General features: G+C 35.1%; 1 protein-coding gene and 1 pseudogene across 1 annotated transcript in view; one reads left to right on the top strand and one right to left on the bottom strand.

The window, feature by feature from the left end:
- Positions 1-24,626, bottom strand: part of LOC135200004 (glycogenin-1-like) — a 247,778-nt gene that overhangs the window by 163,691 nt on the left and 59,461 nt on the right. The window lies entirely within an intron of this gene.
- The window catches only part of LOC135200003 (CTP synthase 1-like), a 155,460-nt pseudogene that overhangs the window by 21,604 nt on the left and 109,230 nt on the right, over positions 1-24,626 (top strand).

The raw sequence follows: 24,626 nt of genomic DNA on the forward strand, positions 1-24,626 counted from the left end.
CATCAATTGAGTTGTTAAAGTAATTTTTCTTGACGTCCGTATCACTAGTCCCTTAAAATCAAATCTCTTAACTTATGTATGTGTATTTTACTGCCATTGTTGAATTGTTAGAGATCTTTTTATATTTTAGCTTTGTGTATTTCATGACTGCATATTCTCGTCAAGGTTTAATCCATAAAGATTGATTTAACCACGAAATTTAGTCTAGAGGAGTTATGTGGTCGAATCTGTGTTGATAGGGTTTGTCTATATATATATATGGTCTCGTTATATTTATGGTAGTACATTTTTTTGGATAGGTTGTGAGAGATTCAAGACGAGGGGGACATGGGGTCCAGTGCCAAGGACACCGCATCTGGGTGGCATCATTAATTTTTTCAATAGTGATATTGACACTGTTGTGATAATAGTAATAAATGTGTTTAAATTTTTGCTGCTCTATTAATTGTCTCCTGGAGGTTTGTTATACCTAGTTACTCCTGTTTTGAATATGGCGCCCAACGTGGGGCGGTGATAGTGTCTGATGCCTACCCGCATGCCGTTCCATTGGTTCTGAGATGTAGTTTTTTTGAAATCTTAGTTTTGAAATATTATTAGCTTTGTGTATCATTGAAGTTATATTTTGTTAGCACATATATTCAGTATGGCAGAACTTAGGAAGCTTGTTAATGTTCGCAAATATATTAGGAAGCGTTACTGAACAATATACCGTAGAGGGAATTTATTTCCTACTTTAGATAAGGCTGAGCGTGAGAAATCTAAATTGCAGTTTGATGAATGGTTGCTGAATAAAGGAACTGAATAAACAAATTCTTACTCTTAAATTTGAGGAATGGGATGTAGATGAAGAGGAAAAGAAGTCTGAAGAAGAATTTAAGTTATGTCAGGAGTATAGTGATAAGCTCTTTCAATGCTTAGCTTCCCTTAAGTCAGTTGAACCTGAACCTCTTCCTTCTCGTTCCGTAGCAGATGAGGCTCGTAGCTTGTTAAAAAGTCCCATTGCATTACCTAAGTATAACAGCTCTCCTGAGGAGGATCTTTCTAGATTTTTTGAAGAGTTTGAAGATACTATTAGCAAATTTAGAATCCAGAATACGATAAACTTTTACTATTAAAGCAACAGTTATCTGGTAGGGCCTTGGTTCTTGTCAATTCATTGGAAGCTGATAAAAAGGGCTATACTTATGCTAAGGAATTGTTGTTGAAAGCTTTTGCCTCTGAGGATACCCAGAAGTTTAATGTATTAAAGCAATTGACGGAGGTTAAGTTAGATTACTCTTCGGATCCTTATGAATACATTTCAAAAGTGCGTTTGTTAATTGAAAGGGTAAACAAGCTTGGTATTACTGTTGACAATATACTTCAGTTTTTTATCTGGGAAGGTATGACGACCAGTTCAAACTTCAGTTGATACAAACTAACTAATCATGCTAAGCCTTCCTTAAAGGAAATTACCGAGAATTACTTTGAGGCTTGTGATCGTTTTCTTAGCAAACGAAAATCTAGGTTCAAGAGCAAGTTTCCTTCCCCTAAGGGTTCGGATACCAGTGATAATGTAGCTAGTTTGCTGTTGATGTGAAATATGACAAAAATAAAGGATTTAGGCCGTGTAGTATATGCACAAAAGAGCTACGTATGGAGGCTACTCATCCCATAAATAAGTGTCCTAAATATGAAAGTTCTGTTTCTAAGTTAGATCAAATTAGGAAATATGGGGTTGTGTCAAATGCTCAAACTTAAATCATGAGAGTGGATCTTGCAGATATTATTTTCGTTCTCGTTGCCGGTATTGTTCAGAATGGCACATGGGATTTTTATGTTTAAGGTCTCTAGTTCTGATGAATGTAAAGATAGTGCGGAAGCTAAATCTGGACCTTCAATCGGTAAAGTAAAGCTCAAGTCTGTTCCCATCTAATGCTAAGCCTCTTACTAATGATAAACCTGGGGTTTCTAGTAGTATGTTATCCATAACGGAGGCCTTCCAGGGATATTTTGATCTTGACTCAGTTTTGCCTACATTTAGCAGTACATTTGAAGGAGGGTTAAAGGTTAGGTGTTTGAAGGATAGTGGCTGTCAGTGTAACTTTATTTCCACAACTTTAGCTACTGAACTTGGATTGAAAACGGTTAGAGACAATATTTCCTTAACTATAATGGAATAAACACATCACAACAGTATACACTAGATTAGTAGAAGCTAACTCAAATTCGGCAGTATTTTTAAACGATTGAAGCACTCTGTCTACCCGCATTAATATAAATTTAAAGCTCCTCTTTTGGGTAAGGTGTTGAAGGCTTTAAGGATAGAGGTTATGTTTTGGCTGATGAATTTTTAACTAAAAATGATTATGATATTGGTGACATAAATTTTATATTGGGTGCCAAATCCAGTTTCTGTCTTCCGCAAAGTGAACACTTTGTTTGGTGCAGAAAGCCTATCAATGTATTCCCAAACGCTGCAGGAGTATTGCTTCAAGGCAATTTAACACAAATGCTAAAGGATTTGTCCCATTTGCCTTATGTGGGTCATTGCTTTAATGGTGCAGTTAAGATGTCAGATAACAATTTGCTTAAGGTTATGGGAGTCTCTGGCAAACCCTTCTTTTGCTTCAGACCTGTTTTATTGATGATAAACCTGTTTCCCAGGGATTTTTGTATATTAGATGACAAAGGTGAAATTGCTCATAGTCAGCTTGAGAAGGCTGCTAGCTGCATTTTGAATGACAATTATAACAGGTACCTAGGTCTGGAAGATGGTAAGCCTGAAGAAAATGAGTGTGAAATTAATGTTAAACTTATAATATGCTCTTGAAAATATGACAAGAAATGAAGATGGACGAATTATCGTTCCCTTGCTGTGGAATTTCAAGGTAGCTCATTTGTTAGGAACTAACCATGAACTTGCCAAGATAATTTTGAGAGCTAACCTAAGGAAAATTTTGAATATCCTACACACTTGGCTCTTATGGACCAGAGTTTCAAAGGAGCAAGAAGCAGCTGGTAATAATTGAACGTATTGATAATCTTGATCATTCTTGGCTGAGCATCCTAACCATAGTTTTTTACCTCATATTGGTATATTTAAATTGGACAGAGAAACCACTAAATGTCGAGTAGTTTACCTTTCTAATCTTTGTCAGAAGGATCCTAGCAGGGAAATTACTGTAAGTCACAATCAGGCCATATATCCTGGACCGACATTGAACCAAAAAATAGCTTCCGCCTTATTACATGTTCGTTTTGGTTCACATCTCCTATGTTTTGATATCTGTAAGGCATTTAATAATCTTGGTATTAATGAGGTAGATAGTAATAGACTTTTGTGTTTATGGTTCAGAAATGTTGAAAAGAATGATTTCACTGTTGTGGGATACAGAAATTTGAGACTGAGTTTTGGCTTAAGGTGCAGCCCTGCTCTGTTGCTTCTTGCCCTTTATAAAATTTTAATTTTAGAAGTAGAACACGATACTGCGCGCCTAGTCGAGCTTAAGAAACTTATCTATCAGCTTTGTTACATGGATAATTGCGCAGTGGCCTTTGACTGTTCTAAGGATCTGAATGGGCATAGTTTACAACTAAACATATATTTGATCTTACAAGTTAAAGTTACAGCAGTTGTCACTAATGATTTATCCTTGCAGAAGTCTATTGATATTACGTACAGTGTTTCCACAACTTCAGTGGTAAAGTTACTTGGTCTATTTTGGAATAGAGAAGTAGACTCTCTATCTACCAGACCCTTTAATCTTGATGTAGATGCCAAAACTAAGAGGGATATCTTACGCTCTATAGCCTCCCAATTCGACTTGTATAACTTTAATGGCCCGATGCTTAACCGCAGTAGGCTATTTAGCACTCTCTACAGTTGTAAAAAGGAGTTGGTTGGGATGATGTGCTGGATAAAGAACTACAGAGACAGTGGAAGAACATTGCTAAGCAAGCTAATGCTTTCCCCAGCAGTGAATGTTCCAAGGTTTATTGGAAGCAGAAGTGATTGTTTACAGTTTGTTAGCTTTTGCTGATAGTAGTAAATTTATCTTTGGAGTTGTGATTTTTATTTTGAACATTTCAACTGGTTCCATAAGCTTTGTTATGGCAAAGAACCGCATTATTGGAAAGAATTTGAATTCTAAAAGTATTCCTTCTCTCGAACTCCAGGGTATTGCTTTTGGCTGCTGAGTGCCTGGTTGACTTGTATGAGGAATTAGCGGGTCACACTTGTGTTAACCCTATCAGAATAGTCGATTTGCAGGTAATATTCCAGATAGTTTTGGTTAGCTTTATCCTGGATTCGTTCTATTCCATAAAACTGGATAAATTACAGAAAGTTTCTGTTTTTGTCAAGAACAGATTGCTGGACATCAATGAAATTTGTGAAAAACATCCCATTACATTTAGCTTTGTTTCTGGAGAGGACAATCCAGCTGATTGTATTACTCGTTGTCTGTCCTACAAGCAGCTAATGAGAACAAATTACTTTTCAGGTCCTGAGTTCCTGAAGAATAACCTTAGGCCGGAGGCTAGTAGAGATGACACTTTCGTCTTTACTGTTCCTATCCCTGATATATCAAAAAGTCAATCCATTGAAGAGATTAATTCCTATGAAGCTAGTGTATTATTTGGGAAACAGATGATCATTATGTGCAGACTTTGTGTAGAGTTTTCAGATTTTCACAAACTTATCCTTACTTACAGAGCTGTGTTAACCTATGTTAATAAACTGAAACTTAAGGATTAAATCAAAGCTTCCAGATAAGTTTTGCAGATTTGAATGTTTATAATTCTGGACATAATTTTTTCGCAGATGCAGTCGTCTCTTATTGTTGAAGGACCAAAGCATCATTTCCCGGAAGTATTCAAGTATTTTGATTCCAGCAAACGTTTACTTAAAAGATTTTACCCCAAGATCATGGACAACTTAACCTTTATATGGATAAGGAAGGGCTCTGCGAGTACGTAGCAAACTGGACAAATTAAAGGATGACAGGAGATACAGGTTTCCCATCTTACTTTCTAAAGATAGTAGACTAACTAAGTTAATTATTGAGAATTATCATGAGAGATTTGCGCATGCAGGATGCTATTCCCTGCTATCTGAAATTAGAAAAACCTTCTGGATACCCTGGTATTTTTCAACTGTCAAAAAGGTTTTGAAAACCTGTGTAACCTGTAGACGTTTCAATGAGAGAAAACCATTAAGGTAAAACCAAAATTCCTATCGTGATTTTAGGGTAAATCCCCGGAAATCCCTTATAGAGCAATATTTGTTGACTATATGGGTCCATTTTTTTGTACGTTCAAATAACCAGAAGATTAAAGTTGGCTGTTGTGTATCACGTGTACATGGAGTAGGGCCATAAATTTAAAACTGTGTATGAATATGACCGTCAACGAAGAATATCTAAGAGCGTTTCAACTTCATTGTTTTGAATATGGTATGCCAGAATTGTGCATTTCGGATATGGGCACCCAGCTAGTTGCGGGTGCTAATGTTATCCTTGATTTTTTGAAGGATCCGGAGGTTAATTCATATTTTGAAGAGAATGGTATAAAACCTATTCAGTTTCATCAGTTCTTTAAAGGAAATAGCGCTTTAGGGTCTATGGTTGGAAAGTTGTGTAAAGTTGACAAAGAAACTAATATATGGAGCAATTCGAAATAATGTGTTGGAGATTAGAGACTTTGAATTTCTGATAGGGCAAACAATACATATTGTTAATAGGAGACCCATTGCTTTTAAGGAGGCCTTGCGGGAAACTGACTTGGATACGACTATTCCTGAGCCAATAACTCCTGAAAGTTTATTAAAGGGATATGATTTAGTCTCTGTTAATGTTATTCCACCACTACAACAATCTCCTGACTTAGAATTAGATGATAACTTTTCACTGACTTAACTGACAGAGTAAGAGATAACTTTGTGAAACTTCGTAAGGTTAGACAGAACTTGATAGAGATATACCATTCAGAATTTATTACTTCACTCTTACAGCAGGCCGTTGGTGTGAAAGATCGTTATAACACAGTCAAGCACTCTGGTATAATGAAGAATGATGTTGTACTGATAAAGGAACCCTTTAGTAAGGCCGCCCAATATCCTATGGCAATTGTTCGAGAAACATTGACCAATGAATTAGGAGAAGTTACTGGAGCAGTCTTATGTAAAGGAAAAACTCGGGAAATAACTAAGAGACATGTGTCTAATTTAATTTTTCTTTTAAGGTCTAAGAAGGTGCATGACGAGGTCCAGGATGAAACTACAGATTCGGAGTCTCCTAAGCGTAATCTACCTAGGAGAAAAGCTGCAAAAAACAGCATTCAGAGGACTCGTCATATCTTAAATGATGAAATCGGATATTAGCATGTGTCTTTTCCTGTATTTTATGTGGTTGGTGTTTGGTTTATTTAATTTATGCATTCAATCATATTCAGGTTATATATGATTGAATGTTTTTGGGGAGTGTAGAAAATAAGATATAATATATCTTAAGTTTCGTATATATATGTTTTCCTTATGTAAAAAGATCTCTTCTTCATTAATTCTTTTAAGTACATAGTAACCACTGGTAACGAAGCAGTTGTGTGCTAACAAATTGAGATTTAACTTCCCCGCTAGTTTCGTCGTTTAACAACTGTTTAATCATTCAAGAACCTCGAGTAACCTAAACTAAATTTTCTTCGGGGTTTATTTGTTAACATTCGGCAGTTGTTTCCCACCCACCGACAGCTCACCACTCTCCTTACCATGGCTCGTGTTTAATGCTGGACTATTAAGGAACTTTACAGAGACTTTTGTTATGGATCGTATTCTCTGCTAACAATGGAAGGATAAGGAATTATCTACATTTCTGAACCAGGAGTACAGCGGGTGCATGTTCTCCTTCCCGCCCTTTACCAGCTATTCCGCACTCTACATCTCTGGTCTGCGTGAAGATCTATTAAACGACGGGGAACTCTTCAGACTTCAAGACGTTTGATTACTTTGAGGTTGGTCTCAATTTTTGTTGGCACACATCAATTGAGTTGTTAAAGTAATTTTTCTTGACGTCCGTATCACTAGTCCCCTTAAAATCAAATCTCTTAACTTATGTATGTGTATTTTTACTGCCATTGTTGAATTGTTAGAGCTCTTTTTTATATTTTCATTTCTTTGTGTATTTCATGACTGCATATTCTCGTCAAGGTTTAATCCATAAAGATTGATTTAACCGAAATTTAGTCTAGAGGAGTTATGTGGTCGGAATCTGTGTTGATAGGGTTGTCTATATATATATATGGTCTCGTTATATTTATGGTAGTACATTTTTTTGGATAGGTTGTGAGAGATTCAAGACGAGGGGGACATGGGGTCCAGTGCCAAGGACACCGCATCTGGGTGGCATCATTAATTTTTCAATAGTGATATTGACACTGTTGTGATAATACGAATAAATATAAAGTGTTTCAATTTTTGTTTGCTGCTCTATTAAGTTGTCTCCTGGAGGTTTGTTATACCTAGTTACTCCTGTTTTGAATAGCTATCTTGTTACCATGGTGTTATTGGTATCTAAGTCTTTTTAGCAGAAAGTGAAGACAGTGCTTTGCATTATGACATAATTTGTAGTTTGTTGTACCACAAACCTGTCACTGGTATATAACATACAAACTCGTCGCACATTCTTGCCTTTTATAAATGATTCATATGTATGAACAAAATTAGCTTTGTTATATATAAAATTATTTTTTTATATTATCTTTCCAAAGTTACCATCATAAAAAAATAGTCTCTGGGAACATATTGCCATAATTTTTGTGTGCCCTGGTATGGAAGTGAAACCATAGTTAATATTAAATTCATGGCTTCCCCAAAGGCAGATGTACAGTCTAGCTGCTCTGTTTGCAAAAGGAAGGCGTATGCCAGGGAAAAGACCTGCTAAATGTTTTATTTGGCCAGGGGAGAGTACTAGTATTAGTTTTGTTGAGAAACGTACCTTATACCAGCAGGAAGGTGAATGAAACAAAATGTATGGGCATTGAGTCATTTCAGCACTGAGTTGGAGAGCTTGGATGCACGAACCAATACTGAGACTTCCGATCTGCTTTCATATGAGTAGGGAGAAACTTCTTGCATTGTGCCTGCTCAAGCAGAGTTTAGTGAAGCAACAGTCTCCAGTTCCTTTAAAACAGATACCCTCATAGTGGAGATGCTGTATGCTATTGATGTATATAGTGTAAAGTTTACAATGCTTCAGTTGGTAGAGTCATGGGCTCAATGACACTGGCAGCTGAAGAGGGTAAACACCAGTAATGGCTGCTAAAGTTTATACTATGCACTGACTTATCAGTAGGACCGGTCATTTGAAACTATTGCACCAAAGTTGCCTTCCAGTAGATGTGGAGGTGAGAACTTGACCCCTAAGAATAATGAAAATGAAGAGAAGGGTTACAGTCAAGACCAGTACACAAATGAGGTAGAAACAATTGACGAGGCAAGGATCATGGTTAGGACCAGTATGATTAAAGCAACAAATTCAGTTTAGATACAAAGGTTGTGATTAGGGATGGAGGAGACAAAGGTCTTAATCAGTGATGGCACAATTGAGATTAGGAAATAAGGGCTGCTGTAAAGACAGTGTAACTTTAAGAGAAATTTAACAAAGATAGAGGGGAAAAAAAAAAAACAAGAATTATGGTAAGGACAGATCTGGCTGCAATTGGTCAAACATAGAGAGGAAAAAGGAAGCCATAGTCAGGACCAAAGTGACTGTGATAGGAGACTGTTCATGACCTGGATCATTGCAACTGAGGCCATCTTGACTGAGAAGGAGAGTTTCATTGGCGAGGGACACGACATGATAGAGGGAAGGCTTCAGATGCTGTTTGATATTCACCTACAAGGACTCTGATGATTCTCTAAAGCAGAAAGATACATAAGGTTGAGACATGACACTGCCAAGCCTTGGATTTTATTTAGTATTAGAAAAATGTAAAAGATTAAGGCTCAAAGTGTTTCCAATACTTAGGTTATACTATACTATATACCAAGGAGAGCATGATAGTCACAGTCAAAAATAAGGGCAACACACATTAGGCAATAGAAGAATGAATGATGGTCGTGTGGTATGTAGGAGTATAACTGAAGATGTCAACACAGGTGACATTGCAACAACAATCCACAGACTAATGAAGAGAAGTCCCTTTTCTCCTCTTAATAGTTGTAGTAGATAATCAGTTAATATGAGAGCCAGGAAAGGACTTTTATTAGTAGCATAAACCTTAGAGATAAGCTTTTCAGCAGCCTTACAAGAAAACTGGAAAATTAGGCATTGACATATTTCTGTATCGTATTCTGCACTTACTTTTCCTTTTGGTACAGATGTAGTTGTAAAAAAATTCTCTTAATCTGGCAAAATGCTTATTCAAATCAAGATGATGATGATGACCATCATTTATGATTGTACACCAGGTTTTCTTTTTGTGTTTATAAGCTTAATAAATTGTTTGTGCTCTTTTGTCTTGTGCATTTGGTTTTCATCCTTACCTTTCTTCATGATCTGGTTATTGGTCTCTATCCTGGTACTTCCCTACTAATACTTTTTGATGATTTGATCCTTTGTCATTGCCATCAATATCAGTTTCATGATCGTGTCACTAGGGTAGCAGAAATGTTCTGCATACCCCTGACTCTACGCAACACCATTAGCTGCCTTTCTGCATTTTGATATAAAAAGTAACTTCCTCCATTTTTGTTTTGCTTGTACCCCATCTATTATGATTGATACATAACATTGCATTTTTTCCCTACGTCTTTTCTACAGCATCAATATGTACCTATTGTAAGTCGTTGCTGTCTCCTGATGGAACATTTTTATGTACCATATTCTGGCTATCTGTCACTTCTCATCCATACTGCAGCTCTTCTGTTTCTAGTTATTTTTACTCCTGTGTCATTTACAGAAAAATAAATTTGTTACCGTTTGTTGTGTTTCATGTTCCTTTTATAACTTTAATGTACCATTATTTTTAGATTGTGAACTGCGAATCATTGAAGAAAGAAGAATAAAGCAACAGTATGTAGATTGATTGTTTGGAAGATTGATTGTTTGGAAGTAGTTAATTCTTAACGTGAAGGATATTTGGTTAATAGTTTTGAAGATTTTGGAATAATTCCTGGGAAGTAACCGAATTGGTTGGAAAAATGATTTCATCAGTGAAAAAACATCATTGTATGTGGAACTTTGCATACTTTTTCTTGTGTATGTGGAACTTTGCATACTTTTTCTTGTGTATGTGGAACTTTGCATACTTTTTCTTGTGTATGTGGAACTTTGCATACTTTTTCTTGTGTATGTAGAACTTTGCATATTTTCTCTTGTGTATGTGGAACTTTTCATACTTTTTCTTGCCATGATATAGCATTTACATATATAAAAGGGGAAAGTGTCCATAGATTTAATTTAGACTGTATATTTTTAAAGTATCATTTTAGAGAAACATAACGTTTTAGTGATTAATAAGTTTGTCGTGATAATTTTCATTGCTGTAAAAACGTACTGCATTTCTAGTCTTTAGCAATGGTTTTAGAGAGAGTAAGCATTTGTACTTTGTGGAACATGACACCTGTGACTCGCAATTCGCTGAATAAAAATGTATTCCATTTGACTGACACAAAAAATTGAAAGTCTCCAAAGATAAAGAAAATTATGAGCACTTTAGTTATAATTGAGCATTCTTAGAGATGGCTTTTATAATTATTAAAAGAAACCAGATCCCTCCGAAAGTCTTGCTCATTGTATCAAGTTATGTATGTATGTAAATACAATAGTATACCTGTTTTTCTCATTACAGCCAAAGTAAGACTAAGAACTTTAATACAAACTTTGCTCATCCACTGGATCAAAAATAGGTGTTAAAGGTATGGCAAAATACTCGTGTATGTTCAATTGGACTTACTGTACATTACATCATTCAAGGTAAGGGACTGTTTAGTAAAAAGAGGCAAAATGCTTTTGCAATGGATTTCAACACATCTTGCACTTAGACAATTTCTTAAGTGTGTTTCTTTTTGAAGAACTGTGTATCATAAAACTTCTGATGGACCTAAGAGACATTTCCATTATTGCCAGATGACCCTTGTACATATTTTTTCCTGTTCAATGGAGAAAAATGTTTGCAAATACAACAGAATATGATGATTTTTGTTGGAAGACTTATCAAAAGTAACAAACTCTCCTCACTTGTTTAGATTTTGACCTCTATGTAAGAAAGTGGATTTTTCAAGTTGGGACTCATCTGTCTTATGGATGTCAATCTTTGTGGTAAAGGCATTCTCTGTAACCACAATTGCCTTCCTACGTTTCCACACATTGTTTTCGAAACTGATAAAAAAAAATGGTGACATCTACACTGCAGTATCCACTCCAGCAGAGGCATTGCAGACCTTTGGCACAGATATGTACCACCAATAATGTCTGTTACACTGATGGACTAATCTTCAAAGACAGGCAAACACATCACAAAATCCAGCTGGTCTAGTTTATTAAACTTCTTGGAAAGTTTGCAGTACCACCATATGATCTATGAGCAATACTGTAGCCCATATTCTTCAACTTAACTGGTATAAAAGACGTACCAAAAATCATACTTTCAGACATCAAGGCTTTCCTTCAACTCCCCTTGAAGACAGACCCCAAAAACTTTCACTGTATAAGCTGCAGTCATTCACAAATGACCAACCATCCTCAAGGTGTGTTTAGCAATTGCAATGTCTGGTGAATGATCTGTTCGTATGTTAGGTGTCTTTCATTCAGCTCTAGGGACTTTATAGTAACTGGTGGGTACCTCGTGCTGTCTGGATATTTGTTCTGTGCTACTTATCAGTTTCACAAAAGATTTCCTGCTGTTAAGTAGAAGTTACAGCATCTACTGTAGTAGTGCAATAGTTAAAACTTAACACGTTAACAATGAACATATTACATTTCAAGTACAATGAAAGATTTTACTACATTCATTCATAAATAGGAGTGCTAAAATGGTTAAACCTATAAGTACATGTTACTTACAGAAAGGATTTGATATTCAGTCCTTAAGGTAACTTTTTTTTTATTATTATTATATAATTTTCCACTTAACCCAATCTAGTGTCATTCACAAGTAAAATATTCCTTGTAGTAGTTAGTGCTCACAGTGCACTTTGTGCTGTGCACTGTAGGCATTACATAAGGTTCTTGCAGCGTGCCTTTGGCCCCTAGCTGCAACCCCTTTCATTCCTTTTACTGCACCTCCTTTCATATTCTCCTTCTTCCATCTTACTTTCCACCCTCTCTTAACTACAGATTCATAGTGCAACTTCCTAACTTTAACTGCCAATTTTCATTTCAGCGCTGAATGACCTCATGGGTCTCAGTACTTGTTGGCCTAAATTCTATATTCAATTCAATTCAAGTAAAATATTTCAAAATATGGGTTAAATAACTATGCATTTGCTGTTGTTTGTTATTAGGTTCAACGCTATATACATACTGTATAGAAGTATTTCTTTCAGCTCGTTAGAAGATTAAACTTAGATGGGTGGTACTGTGGATTAATGGCTTTGGAAACAGGAGCCGACTCTTCACTTGGGCAGCAGATATTGAAAACCTGGTAATGTATTTCTAAAAATTGTGGTATGTAATTGCAGGGTTATTATTATCATTATCCTCCCGTTGGGGTAGTGCTGTCAGTGTACCACATGCAGTGCTCTGTAGGTATTAGTTGAGGTTCTTTGCAGCGTCCTATTGACCTATAACTGCAACCCTTTTCATTCCTTTTATCGTACCTCCATTCATATTATCTTTCTTCCGTCTTAATTTCCACCCCCTTAATAATTGATTCATAGAGCAACTGTGAGGTTCTTTTCCTATTACGCCCTTCAAACATTACTGTTTGTTTCCCTTTCAGTGCTGAATGACCTCATAGGTCCCAGTCCTTGGCCTGTGGCCAAATTCTATATTATTATTATAATGTGGATCAAGACTTAGATTGCATCATATCCAGGTAAAATTCAGTAGAATTGGTAAATGCCCTTTATATCTATGATAATGACTATATTTCGTAACAAGACAGAGAAAAGTACCTACTGTATAAAAACATAACGTTACAAATAAATGAAGATTAATGATCATGTAACACAAATAAACCGCTGTAGAGAAAATACGTAAGGAGAGAAAATTATTATACTCCGCTCTGGTGTCCTGAAAAGAACATATTTGTGCAAATAAAGCAAATTGAACACTGTCATTTATTTAGTAAATAATAATGATACTAATAAACAATAATGTCATCGGTGGCATTTATACAAATAAAACAAATTGAACACTGTCATTTAATTAGTAAATAATAATGATACTAATAAATGACAATGTTATCGGTGGTAAAAAATCCGTATTTTAACATTGAATTCCCGTGCCTCTGATAGTGTTGATTAAAACTAGAATAGTGGAAACTAATTCTTTTATAATTTGTTGCATTCAATGAGCATATCAAAGCCAAAGAAAAGTAATGAGCGACAACTATATGTAAGTTTATGATGATTTCCAGTCATTGCATTTCTCTGCCATACATTTGCCTTTGCAATTTTCCCATTGCTTGTCATTTGTTGCCTTGCACAGAGAAACCATTTTACATATTCTTGGAAGCTGTGCAATTTCATGGAAGGCTAATCTCTTCGCAGTAAAATCGCCGGGAATTACCGGAGTAGGAAAGAAAGTACACATCATGTTTTGGGACGTCACTGCACGCTAGGTGCCAGAGCCACGATAATTGCTTTCAAATTAATCTCTACCGTTGAAACTGCAAATGTTTTATACGCTTACCTAACTTCATAACGGTATACAATTATATCCAGGAACGGAATTTATACCATTTTTTTAAAGCTTATGCAGTCAAAATGAATTATGGGACTTTGCAACCATATTCTGGGGAAATACAGCGTATAGCCCTACGATATTCCGTGATTTTAATTAAGGATTTCATGGTAACTGGCGAGACGTAACTACTCAGAACTAGGCCATAGAAGAGAAGGAAAACAAGTATTAACTGGTGTCGGAGTTGCTTTTCTTTTCCTCAAGGTTGCTGCTACTTTTGAAGTTGATTCTTGCATGTAAGGAAAAATTGTTAAGCTATGAATACGCAATGAACAAGTTGTTTACTTTTTGATGGTTAACAGGTTGTGTGCGCGTAAGTGTGCTAGCTACTTATTTTGGGGATGGCGCCTGTTATAAAACTTCCACATTAGTCGACTCAATACGACTACAAAGGAGGTTTATGAGCAGTGCGTTGGACCCTAATACCTCTATCTTAAATGCAACCAATCGTCTCCATGATTATAGCCTCGATCCTTCCTTCCAAAACCTCTGCCACTATCTACATTACCATTCATTGTTTCATTTTCCTGGTTTCCTTAATCCTTATAATCTTCCATTTACTCACGTTCACCATTAACTTTCCCTTTTACTAACGCTAACAAACTCTTTCAGTAGTTTCTACTGTCTCTTAATGATCCCAATGAACACCCTAACATCTCGCAAAATATTGGCTGCTCTATGAGCAAGCTCGTGCTCAAGTACCAGCCATTCCACACTCCAGTGATGACCTACAGTTTATCATCTCTAAACTTCTTGCAAAACTGTTTACAACGATTAATAGCTAAGGATACTTGACACACACACGTACGTACGTAGGTACTTTCGATTCATTGCGTTTCAGACGGGTTTTACTTAACGAAGTAAATGTATTTTAGGGCTTGTGCCTTGTATGATAAGGCGCCCATATGAGGTAATGTTAGACTAGCGATAATCTATACGCTAAGTCGGTTGGTATTGCACTTCCATCTTCAATGGAGTGTCTGGGGTTTTGTAGATCACTTACGAAGTCGGTATTATCTTTACGACGATGTGTTAAACTCATGGTTCGGTGAGGTTCTTGTAGAAAACACAAGGTATAAAAATAGTATATTCTTCTGAAGTTTTACATGATGAAGATCAGGTATGATCGTACAAGTCTTCTATGACGATAGCTTGATCGCTTCTGCCAATGATGATGGCTAATCCTATTCCTCTACATGATAAAGCTTAGGTAAAGAGGTACAGGTCTTCTAATGACGATAGCTAACTCTGTTCTGCCTGTCTACCATCTCTGTTACAAGTTATGAAGGAACAGACAGTAGTTCGAACATATGAACATACTATCAGATGACATAGTTTCATACGAACACACAATCGAATGAGACACGCTACAGATCACGTAGGCCGTTTGAATAATAGGTGGGGTAGTTGTCTCAAGCAGGGAGCTTGGACTAATGTTTTATAAACAATTGAATGACTACAGGTGACGGCATGTTATCTTAGCTTACATACTTATTGTATACGTCATCTTTAGCGTCTCTAGTCTGATCACATTCCTGCAAGCAATCTGGTTGACCCTCTTTAGTTTTAGACTTTTATATATATGACTAACATTCCATATTTTTATATGGACCTTTTAGTGAGAGAGAAAAAGTGTATTTCTTAAGATTTATGTAAACGGTGTCATGTTGGCAACAGTTAGACATCTTCAGATAAGTCGAGAGGGAGATGATGAATGACGTTTCGCCAGATTTCAGTGGTTATAATAACGCGTCAGTAAATGAACAATTTATTTCCATTTTTTAAAGCGCGCCTTGTACAATATCACGGTTAAAACAATTATAAATAAGACTGAATATAGAACTCAGGTGATGTACGTATTTCATAACTGTAGCATTTTTAAAACTGATGCGAAAGTCAAGTATTACCTTATGTTCGACTTGCGTCATCATCCCGCAGTTACCTAAAAATAACAAGCCAACCGACTTAAACTGGCTTCCCATGTAAGCCCTTCATTTGAAGACCAATCTCGAAAGTTCATCCTCTTTTACATAATTATTTTAAACTGATGTTTTGAATTATAATCCGAGGCTGTAGGCCATAAAATTCAGTAGCATCATCCACAATGAACTCAACTTTCAGGTGTTTTGACGTTTTTACAACAGAGGCTGTCCATCTTGCGTATATGGCGAAGCCTTACAATGTTCCCCTTCGTATTAGGCTATGCGTCATGTAGCATCCCTTGTGTAATGCAATATCTACAGTAAGTATGGTCCAGCGTAACTCCGGTGCGTCGAAGATACGCTGGTTAACCGAATCAAAGCAGTTCAATGAATATGCAGAAGGAAATAAAATTATTTGCCGACAGACTAGACGTCTAATTGAGGATAATATTAAATATGTTGGCTCCCTCAAGCTTTTGGGACAAAACACTTGTCACACGGAGAAGTCTGTCAAACAAATGATAGCTACGTGTTTTAGTTACGGGAAATGTCTTTTAAAACGGTAGTGCAGAACACTAATATTTCAAATTCTTCGTCGATCAATGTTAAGGGCATTCGTAAATGTATGGCCTCAATACTACTAGGTGAATGCGAAACTAAACCGAAAACATCATTTTAAATTTGATCATAAGATAAAATGGCTTTTCCTCTTCTCATTTCATTTTGTGAAATAAGGAAAAATACAGAAGTTATATTCATGTCTTTGTGTCAGCTAGATATAGTATGCTTAAAGAAAAATTATATTGTTAAAGATTAAGCCGTCTGACAACCCTCACTTCGTAAAATAGGTGACCGAGATATGAAACGGAAATGTGGGCTCTCATCAGCAACATAGAACACTCTAAGTAGTACTACAGCGTTGCTTATCATTGCCTTAGTTCACATAAATCAACGAATTAGTAACTAACAAACGGAAATATTTATTTATCAAGCAAACCAAAGCCTCAACGATGCACTGCTGTAATAAATTTATAGTACGATCTAATAACAAAGTAAAATAGGAAATAAGCAAGGTTCGTTGCATACACTTCCTGACAGAAAGTCCGTCAAGGTAAGAATTAGAGGCCAAACAACGTAAATACGCTTATGTAATCTTCTGTTGTCTGTCAAAGGAGAGACGATTGCCATATGGAATTTGTTTGATACGTCTCTAAGTTAAGAGTAATGCCGTAATGTAACACAGGATGAAGTGAAGTAAAGTTCTTGCAGACCACACTCCTTCATCTGTCTATTTACACAGAACCTTTGTGGTCTACAATGATACTGCACCGGACAGAGAAATCGAAAATAACTGGTAAAATCGAGTGATGTCAGTATGAAATTAGCAAAGAAATGTATGCAGGTGCACGTATATCTGTGTGTATATGCATTGTACTGCATATATGAGCGCTGAAACGTTAGTACTAACCTTTAAAAATTTGGCAGACAGTATTGTTCGTAATTTTATATATATATATATATATATATATATATATATATATATATATATATATATATATATATATAAGCTAGTTACAACTCAAAGAGCTATGGAAAGAATAATGATGGGAATAACACTAAGAGACAGAAAAAGAGTGACGTGGATACGAGAACAAATTATAGTAGAGGATATTCTCACAAGAAAAGAAATGACGTAGGCAGGACATATAATGAGAATGTCGATAATAGATGACAAAAAGAATAACGGAATGTGTCCTTAGAGATTGCAAACGAAACGGAAGGAAGAGAAGACGATGGATTGACGAGTTAAGAAAAATTTGCGGCTATAAGCCTGGCATGAAAGACCATAAACAGAAGAGTGGAAGGACATGTTCCATATTGTCCTGCAGTGGACTAGCAACGGCTGATGATGATGATTATATATATATATATATATATATATATATATATATATTATATATATATATATATCATTATATATATTATATATAAAGGTATAAGCCACGAAGGAAAAATAAACGATGGCGTTTTTGCAAGATCTTTCGACTGAACGAGTTTGTCTGCTGAGTAAAGGGACGTTCAGTTGAAAGATCTTGCAGAAACTCCGTTGTATATTTTTCCTTCATGGCTTATACCCATTTATATATATATATATATATATATATATATATATATATATATATATATATATATAATATTAGTACATATATATGACTGGTAAAAATGTTCGGTTACAACAGAATTCCATCTAATAAAAGGAGCCCATAAAAACACCAAAATATAGAGAGAAAAATACTATATTTCAGAGACTGCTGTCTCTCTCTTCAGGTAGATGAATGAGAAAAGCTTTCAGAAAAGGTGATATTTATTCCAAGAGGTCCATCTACAGGTAAGCCAATTTAGGTCACCCCCGCTGATAATCTTCCTTTAATCCTCTTAAGCGTTAGTTGAATAAAAATCTTGTCGATCACATCTGAATCCCATGCTCCTTTTGAGATGTTCATTACCTGCCTCTTTTATTAAGGCCGATTCCATCATTTGACTCTTGTACCGGCAGTTGCTGCTATAAATTATACATGACAAATTCCAGTTTATTCTATGGTTATGTTCATTTATATGGATGAAAATAGCTGAGTTCTGTTGTCCATACCTAACTGACCGTTTGTATTGTATTAATCTCTGGGAGAGTGATTTTCCTGTAAATCTGATGTAAGATTGGTCACAGTTCGACAAAAAATGCAAATATATGCACCCTGTAGCCATGAATCATAATCAAATAAATAACCAACCAAGTAATAAAATCCAAAATAAGAAAGAAACAATAAAGAGAGAAAGAACAAGAATATCAGGTAAAAGAGAAAAGCAAACCACCAATGAGATATGCAGAGGTGTCAGCAAAAAATTTCAAAGCATCAGCTCCGAAATTCTACTCAAGAGATAATAACTGTATTTATTATGCAAAGAGGAATTGCAGAAACGGAGGAAAAAGAAAATTGCAGATTCAGACACAAAAATGAATAATTATGATGAAGGAAGATCAAATATTATGGAAAAGTTGGATTTTTTAATGTCAGAATTTCTGGAAATGAAAAAAAGAACAACATACCAGAACAGGAAAGAGACATGGGAAAATCCTTATTACTACCAGTATTAAATGAAGGAGAAAACACGCAAACCATCATAGTGATGAATGCGCAGGGTTTAGTTACGAGTAACTCAAAAAGAAAATAGAGTACTTAGAAGAACTAACCCAAAATGAAAAGAAAATAGATATAATGAATATAAGTGAAACCTGGTATTCCCAAGAGGACTGGGAATGATGATCAAATAAAAGGGTTCCAAACTTATAGATCAGATAGAAAAAATAGAAATCAAGGGGGAACCGCAATATATGGGAAAGACAAAAAACAAGGAAAAATATATGAGAAATATAGTAACTCAGAATGTGAACTAATAGCGGTAGAATTTGAATCTGAAAAATTGATGAACATAGTAATATATAGACCTCCTAATACTAAAGAGTTTGACTTAATAATTGAAAAATTGGATGATATATGTAGAAATCACAAGACATGGACTATTCTCCTATCTGGTGACTTCAACTTTCCTTTCGTAGAATGGAAAGAACGAATAGGAGATTGTGGTTGTACTTATACATATAAAAAAGAGAGTAATAGTAGTGCAGAAGATAAGAGGCAATTTGAAAAGCTATTAGATATGCTACTAGAAATACAACATTTCCAACAAATAATCACCTGCCAACAAGAAAGGAAAAATACTTTAGACCTAGTATTTGTGAACGAGATGAATTATGTTAAAGAAATAATAGTTTATAATGCGAATATTTCAGACCATAATGTCATAGAATTAACAGTTCATTCCAAAGCAAGTGAAAATAGAGATAAGCAAGAAATGAAAAAGTGGGAAGGATATGGAAAATACAACTTCTACAGTAAAAATATAAAATGGTCAGAAATTAATGAAGAATTAAACAAAGATTGGGATAACATTTTCGTAAGTGATGACATAAGGGTAATACGGAGATATTATATAAAATATTGGAGAAAATAGTGGAAAAATATATACCGAAGAAGAAAAGTAAACATCATTCATGCATACCAAGAGACAGAAGGATCTGTTTCCAGAAAATCAGAAAGTGGAAAAAAGGTCTTGCAAAAGAAAAAAATGCATGGAGAGTTATAGAACTAAATAGTAAGATAGAAAATGCAGAACAAAAGATTATACAATCAAAAGAAAATGAAAAACGGGACTTGGAAGAAAAAACCCTATTAAATATCAAGCAAAACCCCAAGCTATTTATACTCATATGCGAAGAAGATGAATAAAAGAAGAATAGAAATAGGCCCTCTGAGAATTGAAGGGAGATTAACGAATGAAAAAAAGGAAATTTGCAACATACTGGCAGAACGATATAAGAGAGAATTCACCCTCCCTAGAAATAGCTAATGAAAGATAACTGATATAGAAGTAAGGGATGAAAATAGTGAATATTTAGCTGACATAGATATTAATGAAGCTGATATTGTGCAGGCTATTAATGAAATTAAAAATGGAGCTGCTGCAGGGCCTGATGGTGAAATTTCCTGCTATTTTGTTAAAGAAAGTAGTTCATTCTATCGCAAAGCCACTTGCAATATTATTAAGACAAAGTGTAGATACAGGCAAGATTTATGATGAGCACAAATTAGCATATATTACCCCTACTTTCAAAAGTGGATCAAGACTAGAGGCAAGTAATTATAGGCCTGTGAGTCTAACATCACATATTATGAAAGTAGTAATGAAGAAAAATATTATGAAACATTTAATAAAAAATAATTTGTTTAATAAAGGGAAACAACATGGTTTGCGTACCCGGAAAAAGTACAAACCCAACTGTTAGTCCACCGTGAGAACATATTCAAAAATATGAAAAGCGGAAATGAAACAGATGTGGTTTATTTAGACTTTGCAAAAGCTTTTGATAAAGTAGACCATAATATATTAGCGAAGAAAATTAGAAAACACAATATCGTGGATAAAGTAGGAAGATGGTTAAAAGAATTTTTACACAACAGAAAACAGATAGTTATTGCAAACGACGAGAAATCGGATGAAGTCAAGGTAATATCCGGTGTGCCGCAAGGTACGGTGTTAGCTGCAATACTGTTTGTTATTATGATTGAAGACATAGACAATAATGTGAAGGATTCGGTAGTGAGTAGTTTCGCAGATGACACAAGAATAAGTAGAGAAATTACTTGTGATGAAGATAGGAACGCTCTACAAAGAGACCTTAACAAAGTATATGATTGGGCAGAGGTAAATAGGATGGTATTTAACTCTGATAAATTTGAATCAATAAATTATGGAGACAGAGAAAGAAAGCTATATGCATATAAGGGACCTAATAATGAGACCATCACAAATAAGGAAGCAGTTAAAGACCTTGGTGTGATGATGAATAGGAACATGTTATGCAATGATCAAATAGCAACTCTGTTGGCAAAATGTAAAGCAAAAATGGGAATGTTGTTACGGCACTTCAAAACAAGAAAAGCTGAACACATGATTATGCTTTATAAAACATATGTTCGTAGTCCAACTTGAATATTGCAATATGATATGGTACCCACACTATCAAAAGGATATTGCACAAATAGAGAGTGTACAAAGGTCCTTTACAGCTAGAATAGAAGAAGTTAAGGACCTAGACTACTGGGAAAGACTACAATTCTTAAAATTATATAGTCTAGAAAGGAGAAGAGAACGCTACATGATAATTCAGGCATGGAAACAGATAGAAGGAATAGCAGAAAATATCATGGAACTAAAAATATCAGAAAGAGCAAGCAGAGGTAGATTAATAGTGCCCAAAACTATACCAGGAAAAATAAGGAAAGCACACAGGACATTAATCCACTACGCACAGCATCGATAATGCAGCGTCTATTCAATGCGTTGCCAGCTCATCTGAGGAATATATCAGGAGTGAGCGTAGATGTGTTTAAGAATAAGCTCGACAAATATCTAAACTGCATCCCAGACCATCCAAGATTGGAAGATACAAAATATACCGGAAGATGTACTAGCAACTCTCTGGTAGACATTAGAGGTGCCTCACACTGAGGGACCTGGGGCAACCCGAACAAGATGTAAGGTCTGTAAGGTAAGGTAAGGCATGGGATTTCATAAACCCCTGTGTCCCTGGGGGATGTCTTTTGTTGGACGTTAATCAGGGATTTGGCTAGGGTGTTTGGGTAAGTAAATGCAAAAGGTTAGATTTTCCGAGGGTCTGAGTCACCGTCATAATCATGTCCAGGTGTGGAATTTTTATTTTATTGTTGGGCGTTTTTCTGGTCTTGTCTTTGGGAGGTAGGTAGAAAATTACGTTTGCTTTGTGAATTGCTTTCTCAATTACATGGTCAGGATACTTTAAAGACGAAAGTTGCTTACGAATTAGTTCAAATTCTTTTTCCAGGAAATCTGGGGAACCAATTCGTAAGGCTCTTAAGAACTGGTTGCTGGCTACACCTATCTTGATAGCAATGTCGTGATAGCTAAAGTAGTGAATGTATGAAAGTGAGAACGTTGGTTTTCTGTACATGGTAAATTTGTATTCTGTCGTGTCTCTGATTACTAAAACATCGAGAAAAGGAATTTTGTTGTCTGCTTCCCATTCAACTTTAAATTTGATACTGGGCACTAATGCGTTTAATTTTGAAAGGAATTCATTAAAATTGCCCCACCTATTATCCCAAAATGTTAGAATATCATCTACATATCTCATCCACAGCATGTTTTTGGGTTTTATTGCATTTATTACAGTAGTTTCAAAACCAGTTCTTGAGAGCCTTACGAATTGGTTCCCCAGATTTCCTGGAAAAAGAATTTGAACCAATTCGTAAGCAACTTTCGTCTTTAAAGTATCCTGACCATATAATTGAGAAAGCAATTCACAAAGCAAACGTAATTTTCTACCTACCTCCCAAAGACAAGACCAGAAAAACGCCCAACAATAAAATAAAAATTCCACACCTGGACATGATTATGACGGTAACTCAGACCCTCGGAAAATCTAACCTTTTGCATTTACTTACCCAAACACCCTAGCCAAATCCCTGATTAACGTCCAACAAAAGACATCCCCCAGGGACACAGGAGTTTATGAAATCCCATGCCAGGACTGTGACCAATCTTACATCGGATTTGCAGGAAAATCACTCTCCCAGAGATTAATACAACACAAACGGTCAGTTAGGTATGGACAACAGAGCTCAGCTATTTTCAACCATATAAATGAACATAACCATAGAATAAACTGGAATATGTCACATATAATTTATAGCAGCAACTGCCGGTACAAGAATCAAATGATGGAATCGGCCTTAATAAAAGAGAGGCAGGTAATGAACATCTTAAAAGGAGCATGGGATTTAGATGTGATCAACAAGATTTTTATTCAACTAACGCTTAAGAAGATTAAAGGAAGATTATCAGCAGGGGTGACCTAAATTGGCTTACCTGTAGATGGACCTCTTGGAATAAATACCACCTTTTTTGTAAACTTTTCTCATTCATCTACCTGAAGAGGGAGACAGCAGTCTTTGAAATATAGTATTTTTTTCTCTATATTTTGGTGTTTTTATGGGCTCCTTTTATTATTATATATATATATATATATATATATATATATATTATATATATATATATATATATATATATATATATATATAATCTTATATATATATATATATATATAATCATCAGTCGTTGCTAGTCCACTGCAGGACAATGTGGAACATGTCCTTCCACCTCCCTCTGTTAATGGTCTTTCTATGCCAGTCTATATCCGACAGATTTTCTTAATCCGTCAATCTATCGTCTTCTCTTGTCTGCTGAGTAAAGGATGTTCAGTCGAAAGATCTTGCAGAAACTCCGTCGTTGATTTTTCCTTCGTGGCTTATACTTTATTTATGGATTTACCACGTTCCAAACTTTCGTGATTTCGAGTTACACACACACACAAATATATATATATATATTATAATATATATATATATATATATCTATATATATATATATATATAATAATAAATATATATATATATATAAATTATATAATATATTTATATATATATCTTATATAGATATATATATATATATATATATCTATATATATATATATATATATAAATAAAATATATATATATATATATATATAATATATTATATATACTATATATATATATATATATATGTATATATTATATATATATATAAATATATATATATATATATATATATTATATATATATATATAGTATATAGTGTAGATGTGTGCCTAAAAACAGCTTGGATGTTAATGCAAGTGAAACACGAAAGGCTAAATACTGTTGATGTAGTCTAAGGGCGCAAGAGAATTGCCAGTGTAAGAAATATGGTGGTATTATGTAAATGAAAATATGGTTAAAATGTTTGCGTAAGTCAAAAGATGAATGAGACGATTTTGAGTGGAAAGAATAGATGACGATAGTTGGTGAGAAGAGGCTAACACACGGAAGTGTTGGGAAGAAGGATTATTGAAGGTGAAAATATCCAATAATCATATTTTATGAGAATTTGAATAATGAACACTGTTAAAAAATGATCTACCCCGCACAGTATGAGAGCGTTAGACAAGTGATCTAAATTTCCTTTTAATGAGATGAGAGATTCTGAAATAATGCGCAGTGATTTCATTTTTCAAGTCACTAACTTACCTTTGTAGAAAAAACGCTGATGAATAAATAAATAACACTATTCTAGACACATAACGGTC

The sequence above is a fragment of the Macrobrachium nipponense genome, chromosome 26 (assembly GCF_015104395.2).
Source record: "Macrobrachium nipponense isolate FS-2020 chromosome 26, ASM1510439v2, whole genome shotgun sequence".
NCBI lineage: Eukaryota > Metazoa > Arthropoda > Malacostraca > Decapoda > Palaemonidae > Macrobrachium > Macrobrachium nipponense.